This window comes from Bubalus kerabau, chromosome 9, assembly GCF_029407905.1.
Source record: "Bubalus kerabau isolate K-KA32 ecotype Philippines breed swamp buffalo chromosome 9, PCC_UOA_SB_1v2, whole genome shotgun sequence".
Classification (NCBI taxonomy): Eukaryota; Metazoa; Chordata; class Mammalia; order Artiodactyla; family Bovidae; genus Bubalus; species Bubalus kerabau.
The window spans coordinates 36,508,308-36,523,979 of NC_073632.1; the positions used below are offsets into that span (position 1 = coordinate 36,508,308).

The window sequence follows — 15,672 nt, forward strand, 5'->3', positions numbered from 1 at the left end:
GACAGAGGAGCCTGACGAACTACAGTCCATGGGGCTGCAAAGAGTTGGATACAACTATGCAACTAATACTTTCACTTTCACCAACCTAACTAAACCAAAGAGGATCCTTCACAGATAGTTAGGTGACGTGGATATAATGTCCCTTGAGGGACATTGTCCTTTTAATTACCCTGAAGTGGCCATGCCCACATATGGAACAGTCATACACTGACAATTTTAATAATAACTACAGCTAAAATAGATGGGAAAACAGATGGGGAAATAGATGGGGAAGCAGTGGAAACAGTGTCAGACTTCATTTTTCTGGGCTCCAAAATCATTCCAGATGGTGATTGCAGCCATGAAATTAAAAGACACTTACTCCTTGGAAGGAAAGTTATGACCAACCTAGATAGCATATTCAAAAGCAGAGACATTACTTTGCCAACAAGGGTCCATCTAGTCAAGGCTGTTTTTCCAGTGGTCACGTATGGATGTGAGAGTTGGACTGTGAAGAAAGCTGAGCACCAAAGAATTGATGCTTTTGAACTGTGCTGTTGGAGAAGACTCTTGAGAGTCCCTTGGACTGCAAGGAGCTCCAACCAGTCCATTCTGAAGGAGATCAGCCCTGGGTGTTCTTTGGAAGGAATGATGCTAAAGCTGAAACTCCAGTACTTTGGCCACCTCATGTGAAGAGTTGACTCATTGGAAGAGACTCTGATGCTGGGAGGGATTGGGGGCAGGAGGAGAAGGGGACGACAGAGGATGAGATGGCTGGATGGAATCACTGACTCAATGGACATGAGTTTGAGTGAACTCCGGGAGTTGGTGATAGACAGGGAGGCCTGGTGTGCTGCAATTCATGGGGTCGCAAAGAGTTGGACACGACTGAGCGACTGAACTGACTGAACTGATAGCTAAAATATTCATGATATCTTCCAGTGATTGAAAGATACAATATTTGAGACAAATACTAAAAATCAGTTCACGTGCAGCTTTTGGACAATGACATCATCTTTTCAAGAATTATATCCTTGACCTTTTAGGGCTGTCTTTTACAATAATGGTAAACACTAGCACTATCCTTCCCTACCAATGGATTTTTCTTTTTTATGACTACAATCTCTGTGCTATTTACAAAGTATGATTATATGCTAATATTAAATTAATCAAGTGTTTTGTGTTCTCAAGCGTTTGTAAATTAGTATTTTACAGAGTGAATTTATTTGTAAAATAATCAAATTAACTTAATTTTATTAAGAACATAATTAGATGAAATTTGACACTCTATACATGATAAATTTTCACTTTCAATGTATCATTTAACTTCTATAAAATGCTTTAGCAATTAGATATTATTGCCAGCAAGCAGTCAAGAAGACTGGTTTTATGTATCTTATAAATGTATAAAATATCTTGTAAAAACAAAACCAGATTTGAAATGAGTAAAACTTTAAAATATTTGCAAGCCTTTCAATCTTAGGAGTTATATTAGTTTAAAAGTTTAAAGTAAAAATGAAATGATGAATTACTTATCCAAACTCTACGTAGGATAAATGATATAACTGCAAGACAACCTTCATATGAAGAATACCTGAGACTGGGCCTTAATTTCTGTTAAGAAAATTACAGACTTGAGTTGGAACTAAAATCCCCTATTAGTGAGTCAGTTTTTTGTCTCTTGTACAATCTTGGCACACCCAAACCTTGCTGAAACAGACACGTCATATTCATTACCTAGCCAGCTGTTAACAAGACAAGCATCAGGAAAAGGTAAGCAGACAACTAAATGGAACAGATGACTTCTGGTTACCAGTGAAAACTGATTTACCTGGCCACATTCCACTACCTAATGGGATAAATGGGATAGGGTATTTTATCCAGTGGAAGGAAGTGATAACTATGTTTGCCTGGGCAGGGAGAGAACAATCATAAGGGAAGAAAAGATGGATTAAAGCCAGACTTTAACCACCCATTCTGAAGGCAAGATACCAGCAATTTCCTGATGAGCTAACTCTAAGAAATCATTATCTTACTTCTCTGCATTTTTATTAAACATCCAGTCCATGATGAAAAGAACAATGGACTGGAAAGCATTCCACGTTTTTCTTATCCCACGAAAGTGTTTGATTTTGAGATTTGGGCTGGTATTTTGAGGACTAATCACTTAGCACTTGTGTCATCCAGAAAGTCATGTCTCCTACCAAAGGCTTGATTCCCTTGTATGTAGGCCAATCCTCCATTGTGGTTTGTCTGGGAAAGTCCTGGTTTATTTACATTGGCCTGACTTTCCATCTGGGTTAGCTTCTGTCATTTTCAAAAAGTCCCAATATATATATAAAGACAATATATAAAGACATAAATTACAATGATGTTTTCTCTTAAATCTTCCAGCAATAACATCCTATCATCTATGGGCCAAATTTAGGAGTAAGGAAGGCCACTAAGTGTTAATATTAAATGTCTTATCAAAAAACACACTGCTATATTTAAAATGGATAACCAACAAGGACCTACTGTATAGCACACGGACTCTACAATGTTATGTGGCAGCCTGGATGGGAGGGGGGATTGGGGGAGAATGGATACATGTATACCTACTGGTGAGCCTCTTCGCTCTCCACCTGAAACTATCACAACATCCCTTGTTGATTGACTATACCCCAATCCAAAATAAAAAGTTTAATAAAAATAAATAAATAAAATGGAAGATTACAAGCATTAAAAAAAAAACCCACAAATTTCACCCAAGGGAACAGAACTAGAACTATATATAACCACGCAGATCTCAATAACTCAGTGTTATGAAAAGTACTGTGGCATTATTTCTGTAAATTTAAAAAACACAAGCCAGGACTAAATATTGGAATGGTTGCATAAACTTGTGGGTAACAGTATAAAATGGATTGGAACAATATGCACTAATTCATAGATGCTTCTGAAAGGAGACTTAATTGTACCATTTTATTTCATTAAAAAGGAAGACTTCAAGCAAATGTGCCAATTCTGAGAGGTGGGAGTTGATTTTATGCTTTGTTCTTCTCAGCATTGTTTAAATGTCTCAATATGTAAGTTATACTAATAAAACACAGAACATGAACTACCAAAACAGAGTCTAAGGGTTAAGTGCAAAATTGGTGGGCCTCACTCCTTAGAGTCCTTCATTGTACTGTCTTCAAGGGAATCCTTCCCATGTCAGTGTTCTCAACCATAGACCCAAGAATATTTTGTCTTCAGTGATGAGTCAATCCCAACACTCCATCCCCAGCCCCTCACCATTTCATACATGAATCCCTTGTGCCACTCTCCTTCCTAGTGGTACCAAGCTTCTGGGACCATCTCAGGTACCAGAGGTAGCCCATTATAAAATTTCAGGCAGCCTTTCCTTTAATTCAATGTATCTTTCTCTGATTCCCATCCACTCAGCCTAGTTTTGCCTCCTCAATCATGCAAATGATCAGCCTCATATAACTGAAGAAAGTTAGCACATCATACATGAGGACCTTTCTAGAGCACTAAACATCAATCACTCCTGATATGACGACCTTTGGGTCTCCTCACAGTCCTCTGGTCAGTTTTTCTCTGGATCTTTAGATCTCTAGATCCTGCAGTTCAAAAACCCTGGAGAACTGCAAAGTATCCTTAGCTCTGCATCCTCAGTGCTCACAAATGGCACAGAGTAAATGGGGCAAGTGCTCAATAAACATTGAATAAAAGAATGAGAAAACAAGTTTTGCAAACAACTAAGACAGCAATGGCACCCCACTCCAGTACTCTTGCTTGGAAAATCCCATGGACAGAGGAGCCTGGTGGGCTGCAGTCCACGGGGTCGCTAAGAGTCGGACACAACTGAGCGACTTCATTTTCACTTTTCACTTTCATGCATTGGAGAAGGAAATGGCAATCCACTCCAGTGTTCTTGCCTGGAGAATCCCAGGGATGGGGGAGCCTGGTGGGCTGCCGTCTATGGGGTCACACAGAGTCGGACACGACTGAAGTGACTTAGCAGCAAGCAGTAAATGGCCATTATTTTGATCACTAACAATTAGTGCTAAAGTGTCAAAGACCACTACCTTTCTTTGTATATATTCCCCTTTCTTTCCTTTACAAGGGTATCTGTTTGATTTCTTTTTTGGTGGTCTTATTTGTTTTGTTGCCCAGTTTTCCCATCAAAAGTCATTGCTCTCTGTTTTTTTTTGTCTTCAAAATCAACAGTCTGGCTAGCATGAAAATTCTTAAGATTTATCTCTTTATCTTTAGTGTGTGCTTGTTTGATAGTATTCCTCTTATTTAACACAAAATGGCTAAGCTTCTCTTTTGCTTTTATTATTTATAACAAGAAAACACTTTATACATTTCTTTTGGCTACTCCAAACTTTTTTTCTGAGGATGGTCAATAATAAATAAACTAAGTATAGGGATTTCCCTGGTGGTATAGTGGTTAGGACTCTGCAGGGCAGCACAGATTTGATCCCTGGTCAGGGAACTAAGATTCCACAAGCCATGTGGTATGTACAAAAGAAAAGACAAAGATAAACTAGGTGTACATCTATGAACAAATAAAGATATATGCTTAAACCAGTATTTTGTGTGGCAGGGTTATTAGAGCTTATTTTTAGATTCAGGCATTTCCAGGTATGTCTCATAAGCCCCAGGATGGATCTGCAAAGGAAATAACTTCCTGAGTACCTTAAAGTTCTTATAGGGAGGACATTGATGATGGCTGTTAGCCAACCCCCAATACCTCTAAGCTTCCTGAGAAAAAGTCACCTTTTAACAATCCCACCCCTTGTGTCAGAGAGGGAAGAACCTCTTTAGAGTTGGTGGACAAAGCGAGCCGAAGAAACAAACTTGATCCAGGAATAACAGCTGCGTTAGGATAGAAGAGAAGAGTAAGGGAATGCAGAACAGTGGACAATTTGAACCTAGAAATGGAAAAGAACACCACGTATGGGAAGAGATGGGGTGGGGAGGGTCTTTCAGGTGAGGGACCACCAGCAGAAAGGCATGGAACAGGAGGAATGACCTCAGGAGCAAACAGCAGTGACCAGGGACACCCAGAGGGACTGAATGTGAACAGAAAGATGAGGAAGCTGATGTACCTGCCGTTTACTTTTCTCACAAGATATTTGGGACTTGTCTGTGTGCATACTCGGTCATGTCTGACTCTTCCCAGCTGCATGGATTGTAGTCCGTCATGCTCATGGAATTTTCCAGACAAGGATACTTGAAGTGTTAGTTGCTCAGTCATGTCCGACTCTTTGCAACCCCATGAATTGTAGCTCCCCTGCCCATGGAAGTCTCTAGGCAAGAATACTGGAGTGGGTTGCCATTTCCTTCTCCAGGGGATCTTTACCACCTAGGGATCAAACCTTGTTCTCCTGCATTTCAGGAAGACTTTACCATCTGAACCACCAGGGAAGCCCAAGAATACTTAAGTGGGTTACCATTTCCTACTCCAGAGGATCCTCCCGACCCAGGATCTTCCCACATCTCCTGTGTCTCCTGCATTACACATAGATTCTTTACCACTGAGCCACCAGAGTAGTCTATTTGGGGATTGGAGTCTAGAAATTTTTCTAATAGGGCCCAGTACAGAAAACGACTGCTTTGTTTATGTTAGTGTGAATTGACTGTCACAGTCCAGGCTGATATCACCTGGGATATTTAAAATAAATCAAAGCTTTCTTTTTCTTTTTTCCCTTGTTCATTGATCATAATACATTTTGTTTTCCCACTTGTCCTAAAGCCCCAGCACAGAAGGAACAAAGCTACTTTAGAGGGAGATAAAGAAACAACTTTTCTTGCACCATTCTCTACAATAAAACAGGAAATACTTCTCTCCATTTTATCCTTGTGTCACTCTCTGCAATTATCCACCACACAATTCAAGACAGAAAACTAGAATTGTTTCACTTTTATTCGAGATAAAGTGTTTTAATACATTGTAAAACTCCAGACATCACTCAATGATGTTGTAAATCACTTCTATTGAAATGAAATGCCCTGGCATATGTATGAATTATAAAACTGTCTAGCTGAAATTCCTTATTCTCTTGTATGCTACAATTCTAATTTAGCTGACCTTTTTAGGTGGAACAATCCTAACTTCCGTGTCATGATTTGATCTCTAGAATTTCATCTTTGGAATTTGCTCCGTGCCTACAGCACAGTAACAAATGAGCACTATTCCAGGATGGGCTTTGCTTTATGAAGCCTCAAAACAGTAGTGCACCTGGGATATTAGTCAGCACTTGCTGATTTATTCCTTCTATCCTGAAAGGAATTTTCAGATCCAGTACTAGGCGTGCTGTTTGAGTCCCCTTTCTGTTGGTATGTAAAAAGTTCTAATATGTCCCGCAGTCAAGTCTATCAATCTCCAATTATGGTTTTTGCCTTTGATGTCATATTAGACCAGATTATGTTTGCCGATTTTTCAGTTATATCTCATTAGGCTTCTTTTTCAGTTAAACTAATATTTATTTGCATTTCATACAAACAAAAGAGTCATGGTTACAATTTTTGCTAACAATTCACTATTAGGATTCTGTTCTTGTAATAATCAGTACTTTCTCTACCAACATGAAATGCAGTCTTCATTGTATGTCACCCTTGTATGCTTAAATCTGGAGAATTTTCAAGGTGATTTAGCTTCTCCTAAGTCTTTATTTTAGTAAAAAGTAACATACTGAAATACTGTCTTAGTAACAGTAATTTTTTATGTTTTAATACTTGGAATTAGAAGTTCTTTTTCATTATTATTCTGTTTCAAAAATTTGCTTTTCCTAGTCTATTCATTCTTCCAGATGAATTTTAATAATCATTTTGCCAACTTGGCCCTAAAACTCTTTTTATGGTCCTATATGGAATAGCATTAATTTTATAAATTATTTTGGGGACACTAGCATCATTACAATATTTATTATTCTCATCCAGGAATATAATATCAATCTTCATTACTGCTAATCTTATTTTGCATTTCTCAATCAAATGCTATTTTCTTCATTTAAATCTTATACATTTCTATTATAGCTTACTCATAGATATATGATATTTCATTATTATTATTATAATGGCATTTTTCATATTTTCTATTTGTAGCTATTATAGAAAAGTCAATTGATTTGTACATATTTATCCTCTGTATGTCCACTTACCTGAAGTTTCTTATTCTAACAGCTTTTCAATTAATTTTCTTGGGATTTTTAGTAAAAAAAAAAAAAAGTATATATACACTCTTTTAAGGAAAAAAGATGTCATCTCTCTGCTAATAACCATGAACTTTGAGAGGCAGTATATCATATGATTTAAAATTAAAGACTCATGAGTTAAGCCACTTGAGTGCTTATTTAGCTACACAACTTATTAGCTGTGTGATCTTGGCCAAGTTACTTAGCATCTCTGGGTTTCAGCTTCCTAATTTGTAAAATGAGAATTACAGTAGTCAATATTCCCTAGAACTGTTATGAAAATTAAATGAGTTAATACTTGTAAATCATTTAGAACAGCTTCTAGCATATACAATAAGAATTTTTAAAATGTTAGCTATTTTAAAAAATTATTGCATTGATTAAAATCTATAGAATGACGCTAATTAAATATAAGTGATGAAACAGGACATGTTGTAAGCATCTAATGTTTTTGTTTTTTCCTGCTTTTCACAATTTAAAAACAGCTCTCTATTCCTATGTTACTAAATTTTATAAATGTGTGTTCTTAAAAGAAATATAGTTGCATTTTATCAAGTGTCATTTGGAATCAGGAAGTGAAAAAATCGTAGTTTTATCCTTTAGTCTATGACTATGAAATTACAATAAATTTCTCAATATTTAATCACTTGTACATTTCTAGAAGAAACATCATTTTGTTGTATTATTCTATTGATTTCTACATTACTATATTTAGTATTTCAGTGAATTTTTGTTATATTCTTTTTTGTAACACTTTTATTATTTTTCAAAATTTTTTTTAGTTAAATGCTCCTCACTAAATGAATCAGAAAAATGTTTCATCTCTTTTTTAGAGTTCATAGAATAAGGGATAATGTGTTCCTTAAAAATGTATATTTTCAACCATCAACTATAAATACCTGATGGAAACAAGATACTTTTTTTTTAGCTCATGCCAAATCTCCCTATCCAAGGTGGTCAAGGACACAGGCATAAGCATCAGACAAAAATCAGGCTCAAATCCTAACTTCACCACCCACTAGCCACATGTGTGCGCTTGGCAAAGTGCACTTTTTCACAAGGAATGATTATGCCTTCCTTACTTTCCCCACAGTCATCGTGAGGATTACATGCTGCTGCTGCTAAGTCGCTTCAGTCGTGTCCAACTCTGTGCGACCCCATAGACAGCAGCCCACCAGAATCTGCCGTCCCTGGGATTCTCCAGGCAAGAACACTGGAGTGGTTGCCATTTCCTTCTACATTGCATGAAAGTGAAGAGTGGGTTGCCATTTCCTTCTTCACTGCATAAAAGTGAAAAGTCAAAGGGAAGTCGCTTAGTCGTGTCCGACTCTTAGCGATCCCATGGACTGCAGCCCATCAGGCTCCTCCGTTTGGAAAATCTTGCCTGGATTTTCCAGGCAAGAGTACTGGAGTGGGGTGCCATTGCCTTCTCCAAGGATTACATGAGATTATGTTTATAAGCCTCTACCCACTCCACCCACAATGAAGACTCAATTATTTTACGTTAGTTTCAATTTTCCTTAAATACAAAATTAATGTATATAAAATGTACTTGCTGTTTTACCTTAGTATAGAGATTCCAGTCGTTTATGCAGAAATATAAATGCTTTCTGATAAAAATTTTTGTCATATTAGTTCTACCTTTTATTAACAGTAGATTTCAATTTCCACTGACACAAACTTGAAAAGTTGACATAAAAGTACTAAAAATGTTCAGATGACACAAGAAAATGAATCCACTGCCATTGTTTAAATGAAATCACAGCAGGTTAATAGGAAAGCTGCATTGCTTTTTAGAAACCCAGGCAATGAGCCCAAAGCAAATGTAATGTCTTCCATTTTCCTGTTCCCTTGGAGCTCTGTTCTCATGGAATCCAAGAGTGGGAGGAGGCTTCCTGCAGTCTGAGACTTACTCCATGGTCTCTGGTCTGCCATTTTCCCTGTAGCAGGGGAGCAAATTCCTAACTCCCAGTGGGAAAACACAGCACTGAGAGAGGCCATCAGCAGCACACAGAAAATGGTTTCTCAAAAAGTATTTGAGATTTATGTCTACCAGTTAATGTCATCAAAACTATTTCCTTCTATGTACTGATTATAAAGCTATTGCTGTGGTCTCTAGGGAGATCAGTATTTGAAGAGTGGTAAATGTATAGGCTTCCCAGGTGGCGCAATGGTAAAGAATCTGCTTGCCAATGCAGGAGACGCAAGAGATGGGGGTTTGATCTCTGGGTCCTGGGTCTGGAAGGTCTTCTGGAGTAGAAAATGGCAACCCACTTCAATATTCTTGCCTGGAAAATTCCATGGAAAGAGGAGCCTGGAGGGTTACAGTCCATGGGGTTGCAAAGAGTTGGATATGACTGAGCACACACACAAGTTTATAGGTAATATTATACATTTTTCTTCTGTTCTAAAGGATACAAATTTAAAACTTTATTTTGGTGGGCTAGCTGCCTCTGTTAGGTACAGTTTAAATAAGCACAGCTAAGAATGTAAATATCACACCAAGCTTAGTCTGTGTACTAATCGCTGGTCCCTGGCAGACACTGGATGGAAATGTGTAGCTCAAGTTCTCCACATGCATGCTATTAATTTGACATTAACAATAGATTCTATCAAGCTTCCATTTAACCATATTGATTTGTTTTCTAAAATAAAGACCTCCCACTTTACTTTTCCTTTGCTTTCCTCTGGATCTATAGCAACAAAGACATTTTCAGGGACACCCTCAATAGAAGGATTGATGGATCAAAAGCATACCCACCTCTATCTTTTCTGCCCCCTGTGTGGTCTCAATAACTTGATGGTTTCCAGCTCCCCCCAGATTTCTCTTGATTGAGTGCCTTTTCAGTATACCATGACCCTTGAAGGAAACAAAGGGGAAAAAAAGATGTATTAAGATAAACATCCTTTGTTTCTTGTCTGTTTTGGAAAAGAACAAATGGTTCCTTGGGCAATAACATCTAATTTAATGACAAAATGACACACAATTTTAAAAATAATGTTCATTGCTATTTTTTCATTCCTCATCCTGACTTCTTTTATTCGTTTCTGACTTACAATAAGAGCAGGATAAATTCCCTTGAGTAAGCAGCTCAGCACTCTCTTATTATTTTGTTCCCTATTTTAAAATTTTTTTTTGTCATTATTATTTTGTTACCTATTCAAACCCCCCAATTGTATTTGGATCAACTTTTTTGGGGTTTTAACCCAAGACCATGTAATGTGAGCAGTCGGAGACATACCTACTAAATAGTAAAATCAACAATAGAGCAAAATACATTGCTTTCTTCAGCTTTTCAACTTTCCACTGAAATGAGTTTCACCAGCTGAGTGCCAGCCTTTCTCAGATGTGTAACTTTAAAAGCCATACATCCCTGCAGTCATCTTTGAATTTCAATGCCAAGGAGCAAGGACATTGTTTTCCTCAATTACATAACACAGTGATTGGCATTCTGGAAGAGAAAATCCACCCAATAAAACCTGGCCCACACATAATGCCTCAGCATCAAAGGGTAACTTGAAATTTTGCTGTGAATGGGCATCTGATACACTTGCACGGCTTCCTTGTTCCTATCCTTTTGGGTCTTTCTATATCAAAAGCCCCTGTTTAAAAACTAATAATGAGTTATTTTCATTCCCATGGACACTTCTGACAGAGGTGGCCACTGCCAATCGCTGGGTAAACCAGGCTCCCTTTCACTCAGGTGGTCTGCATACTTGAGCAGACACATGCCAAGTGCTTAGCTGTCCCAGGTGACAGAGCCAAGTTTCATGTTATGGAGATCGTCTGTTCCTTCTTCTGTAAAGCATGGAGCCAGAAACATCAATATTCCTATGCTTGTATGTGCTAACTTTACTAAGGTCATTCAGAGTAGGAGAGTCCAGTACTGCTTGCTGTTTTCTTTCCTCATAAGCCACCAAATTCTGTCTACCCCAGGTTCATAATTGTCCTCGAACTCACTCTTCCTTTCAATTCCATTCCCACAAGCACATCTAATTCCACTCTCCTCACCCACACCTGCCTCCACCTCAACGATTCTTATAGACATTACGTCTCTCGCTAGTCTTCCCAGTTTGAGAAATGCTCCTTCCAGTCCATATTCCACAAACCACTCACATTGGGACAGTAACTGAATTTGTAATTTGTGTAAAACCTAGGAATTCTACGTGGTAGTAATATTTTACCATGATGCTCAAATACAGTCTTTTTCTCCAAATACCAACAGCATCATGCTAGCCATCTTTCAAGTTCATTTGCAAATAATTTCATTACTTTTCTCTTGCCTTTGCTTCCCACATTTCCTCACAGCTTACAAGTAAGCCAGTAAAAGAAAATCCTCAGGGCTTGTAACATCAAGGCAGAAATGCTCAAGTCAGTTCTAGCTCCAGCTTACCCCTGCATCAGATGCTGACTTTGAAGACTCATCTTTTTCCACAGGTAAATGACAGAGCCTTGTTTATCGAATGGGGATGAAAATATTTACCCTGCTTATCTCTCCAGGCTGTTCTGGGAATCAAGAAAGATCACAGACGATGAAACACAAATACACAATGTTATTTTATTACCCTCCCTGAAGTCCTGCATAAGTAAAATATGTGTTTCTTATGTTTAACACCCAATTTGGTTTGGGATCCTAAAAAGGTAGCTGTGATCACACTCCCAAGTCTTACAGCTTCCTTTCGGGACTATGATGTTCTGAAGCGTTTTGTTTTGGCTTCCAAAGGAAAAACAAAACACCAAAGGAATCATACTCTAATATACTTGCCTTCCGAAGACATACTGAAATTGAAAAGGGAAAGAAAAGGAACTCAAAACTATGAGAAATCTTAATTGGCTGAAACTGCCATTTAATAAACCCAACTGTCATTTGTGCCACAAATGTTAATACAATCTCTAAAATCCAGCTAAATCCTCCAGATATTACTGGATACTTTGCAACAAGAAATACCATCCCACTCCCCATCACTGCATTGTAGGTTTTTACTTGAAGAATGGAGAATGTGTACAATAGGATGTTTGTTCTGCTTCTAAAGAGGAAATAAAAATATCAACCTAAATATCACTTCATGTATAAGCAGTACTGTGGCCTCCATTTAGGGAGGTTTTACTTTAGACTTAAAAAAAAAAAAAAAAAAGGAACATATTTGAACTCATGCATCTAAACAAACCAACAAAAGTGTAGATATTAAATGCAGAAAGAAAAGAACAGAATGATAGGAATAAAGTCCATGGCTGTGTTTTCTTAAAAACCAATGAGACGAATGTGAATCAGAGTTTACAAAGTTTAAATTTTTCTTTAAACCGCACATGTATAATCAAGTAAAGAAACACAACCTTCAATAATTATTATATAATTATTTTATTTGAAAACTATTGTCCCATATTAAGAAGGTAAGTTTGTTCACTCATTCACCCAGGTATTCAAAAACCAGTATTTACTGATTAGACTTTCTAAGTGCACGCATGCTAAGTCACTTCAGTAATGCCCAACTTTTTGCAACCCTATGGACTGTAGCCCACCAGGCTCCTCTGTCCATGGGATTCTTCAGGCGAGAATACTCGAGTGGGTTGCCATTTCCTTCTCCAGGGGATTCTTCCTGAACCAGTGATCAAACCCATGTCTCTGGGGTCTCCGGCATGGGCAGGTGCGTTCTTTACCACTAGAGCTGCCTGGAAAGCCCAGACTTTGTACAAGTTGTGATAAAATGTGCTGGTTTGAATGCCTTGGCCACATAGCTGCTGCTGCTGCTAATGCTGCTGCTAAGTCGTGTCAGTCGTGTCCGACTCTGTGCAACCCCATGGACTGAAGCCTACCAGGCTCCGCCTTCCCTGGGATTCTCCAGGCAAGAATACTGGAGTGGTTGCCATTTCCTTCTCCAATGCATGAAAGTAAAAAGTGAAAGTGAAGTCGCTCAGTTGTGTCCAACTCTCAGCGAACCCATGGACTGCAGCCTACCAGGCTCCTCTGTCCATGAATTTTCCAGGCAAGAGTATTGGAGTGGGGTGCCATTGCCTTCTCTGTGGCTACATAGAGCTAGCAACAAATACCAAAAAAAATTGCACAAATAGGCCATATTAAAAACTTCCCGGTCCTTCTGCCCAGAATGTAGGTCATACCCCTGTGTTCTCACGAGTAAGCTCTGAGCTTCCTTAAAAGCCAACTCAAAGGTTGCTGCTTTGGTAAAGCTCTTTGGAACTGCTCAAGTTTCTTATGAGTCATAACCCCTGCCCCTAAATTACTTTGTTCATAACTCTCTGATGCACTTATCATGGTCGACTTCTCATGATGGCTCTGTGCATGTCTGTCTCTCTTAGCAGCCTGTGAACATCTTGAATGGCAATGTTTTATTCATCCATCTACAGCACTTAGTATTTTATCTCTAGCATTTTCAGATATGCCATATCATGGTCCTTTCACCTTTTGTAAGAGCTGAAATACACTTATATTTGCTAAGTCACTTCAGTCGAGTTTGACTTTTCACGACCCTGTGGACTGTAGCCCGTCAGGCTCCTCTGTCCATGGGATTCTCCAGGCAAGAAAACTGCAGTGGGTTGCCATGCCCTTCTCCAGGGGTTGCTTCCCACCCAGGGATCAAAACCTCATCTCTTATGTCTCTTACATTTGCAGGCGGGTTCTGAACCACTAGCACCACCTGGTAAGCCCATTTATAAAAGTGATCACAACTAAATTAGCACTACAGTATTCTCTTCAAATTTCTTTACGTATTCTTAAGTTTCCCTCTTTTAACCCTTAGACTAGTATCTTCTATTTTTTTCTACTGTATATGCTTGATTTCTACAACTACAATAGTTTTTAAACTACCCTACTAACCAGATCCTTAGCAACTGCTACATTTTCAAAATTTTTAATAGCTATTGTATGTACATAAAATCACAAATAACCTGTTTTATCCATTCTGTCATTCATCAAATACTGTTATCTACCATGTGGTAAATCTTCCCCCGTAGCTCAGTCAATAAAGAATCTGCCTGCAATGCAGGAGACCTGGGTTCAATCCCTGGGTTGGGAGGATCTGCTGGAGAAGGAAATGGCAACTCACTCCAGTATTCTTGTCTGGAGAATCCCATGGACAGAGGAGCCTGGCAGGCTATAATCCATGAGGTCTCAAGACTTGGACATTGTTTAGCAACTAAACCATGTGGTAGGTGCCACAGAGAAAACAAAGACCCTGTTTCAGGGGACTCAGGGTTACAGCTACAGCAGCTGATAAGAAATATACACAAATGACCAAAATCAAAAATTTTCCTGTGTCGTATCTCTATCTAAAAATTTAAATTCAAAATTTTTTGAATGAAGCCTCAGTAGCTAAAGAATGAATTAAGAGGAACTGATGAAAATGACTAAGAATCAGAAATACATTCATGTTTCAGATTCAATTAGTACAGTTAAACATCCTGTTTCCTAAGGTTCAAATCAATATCACAACCATAGGCAAAGTAAAATCAGGTTTTCTAATTAAAAATATAATACCTATACTGTAATATTGTTTTTACATAACAATTTGGAAAAGTTGAACAAGAATCTTTAACATGCTGAGCAACTTTGGCCCCACAATCCCACTATGAAACTGCCTTGACCCTTCAGGTCTCTAGGATAACCCTCGTTTTGTTTGTGTTGCTGCTAGGAGAGGAGAAAAAAAGATTTCAACATTTCATAAATACCTGTTCTGTGTCATGAGTCTTGCTAGACACTTTGCATTTATTCCACTTGATCATCACAATTAACCTTTTTTTCCAAAAAAGAAAAACAGACTTTTTTTGAAGCTTAGAGAAGGTGATACCTCTCTAACGTCACACAGCTAATAAATCACAGAGACAGGGTTCATATTCAGCCCTGTCTGACTAGAAAGCCTGTAACTAATCCACTAAGCATCATTGCTGAAAATATTCCTGGACTGTTGACCTAGCTTTTACATACAACTTTCCCCCTGTATTATTTTTCTTATGACTAAAAGGCAGTTCCTTGATGTGTCTTATCGCAAACCTCTAAGAAATATGAGTTTTTTGGAGAAACCGTCACTTATTCATTTCCTCTATTTTTTAACCATTTCCTCTTCCTTCACATTTCACATATCAACTAAAATATATCTCACATTTCATCCTGAAGAGAAACAACCTCAGTGCAAAATGCCTACTGAATTTATTTTGTATATCCACTGAATTTGAATGGATATAAAAAAGTTTGATTTAAAAGGCTTCTGACTATGGACTATATAGGCTCAAACAGTAAATTAAACAAATTTAATTATGTAAAAGATTCCATAGTTTTCACTATTTTGCATTCTCTCATTATATCATTATAACCTAAAAACAGTTTGTTGTGAATATTGCTTCATGCTGCCCTCATGAAATAATACAGAGCTCAAAATATAGCATTATGATTGAGAAGCATTACGACTCTGAAGACAGACTTTCTGATTATGAGTCTTTTGTGTGCATATTTATCCTGGTTATTTGACCTTTCTGGGCAGGCCTAGACTT

The 15,672-nt window shown here is 38.0% G+C and overlaps 1 protein-coding gene across 4 annotated transcripts in view; it reads right to left on the reverse strand.

Annotated features, from left to right (window-relative positions):
- Positions 1-15,672, reverse strand: part of PKIB (cAMP-dependent protein kinase inhibitor beta) — a 120,907-nt gene that overhangs the window by 83,199 nt on the left and 22,036 nt on the right. For 3 of the 4 annotated variants that reach the window (XM_055535035.1, XM_055535029.1, XM_055535034.1), the window contains exon 2: positions 9,931-10,029. The exons of the other annotated variant lie outside the window; for it this stretch is intronic. The gene's annotated coding sequence lies outside the window, so the exon portion shown is untranslated. The remainder of the gene's footprint in view (positions 1-9,930; positions 10,030-15,672) is intronic. 4 annotated transcript variants of the gene reach the window in all.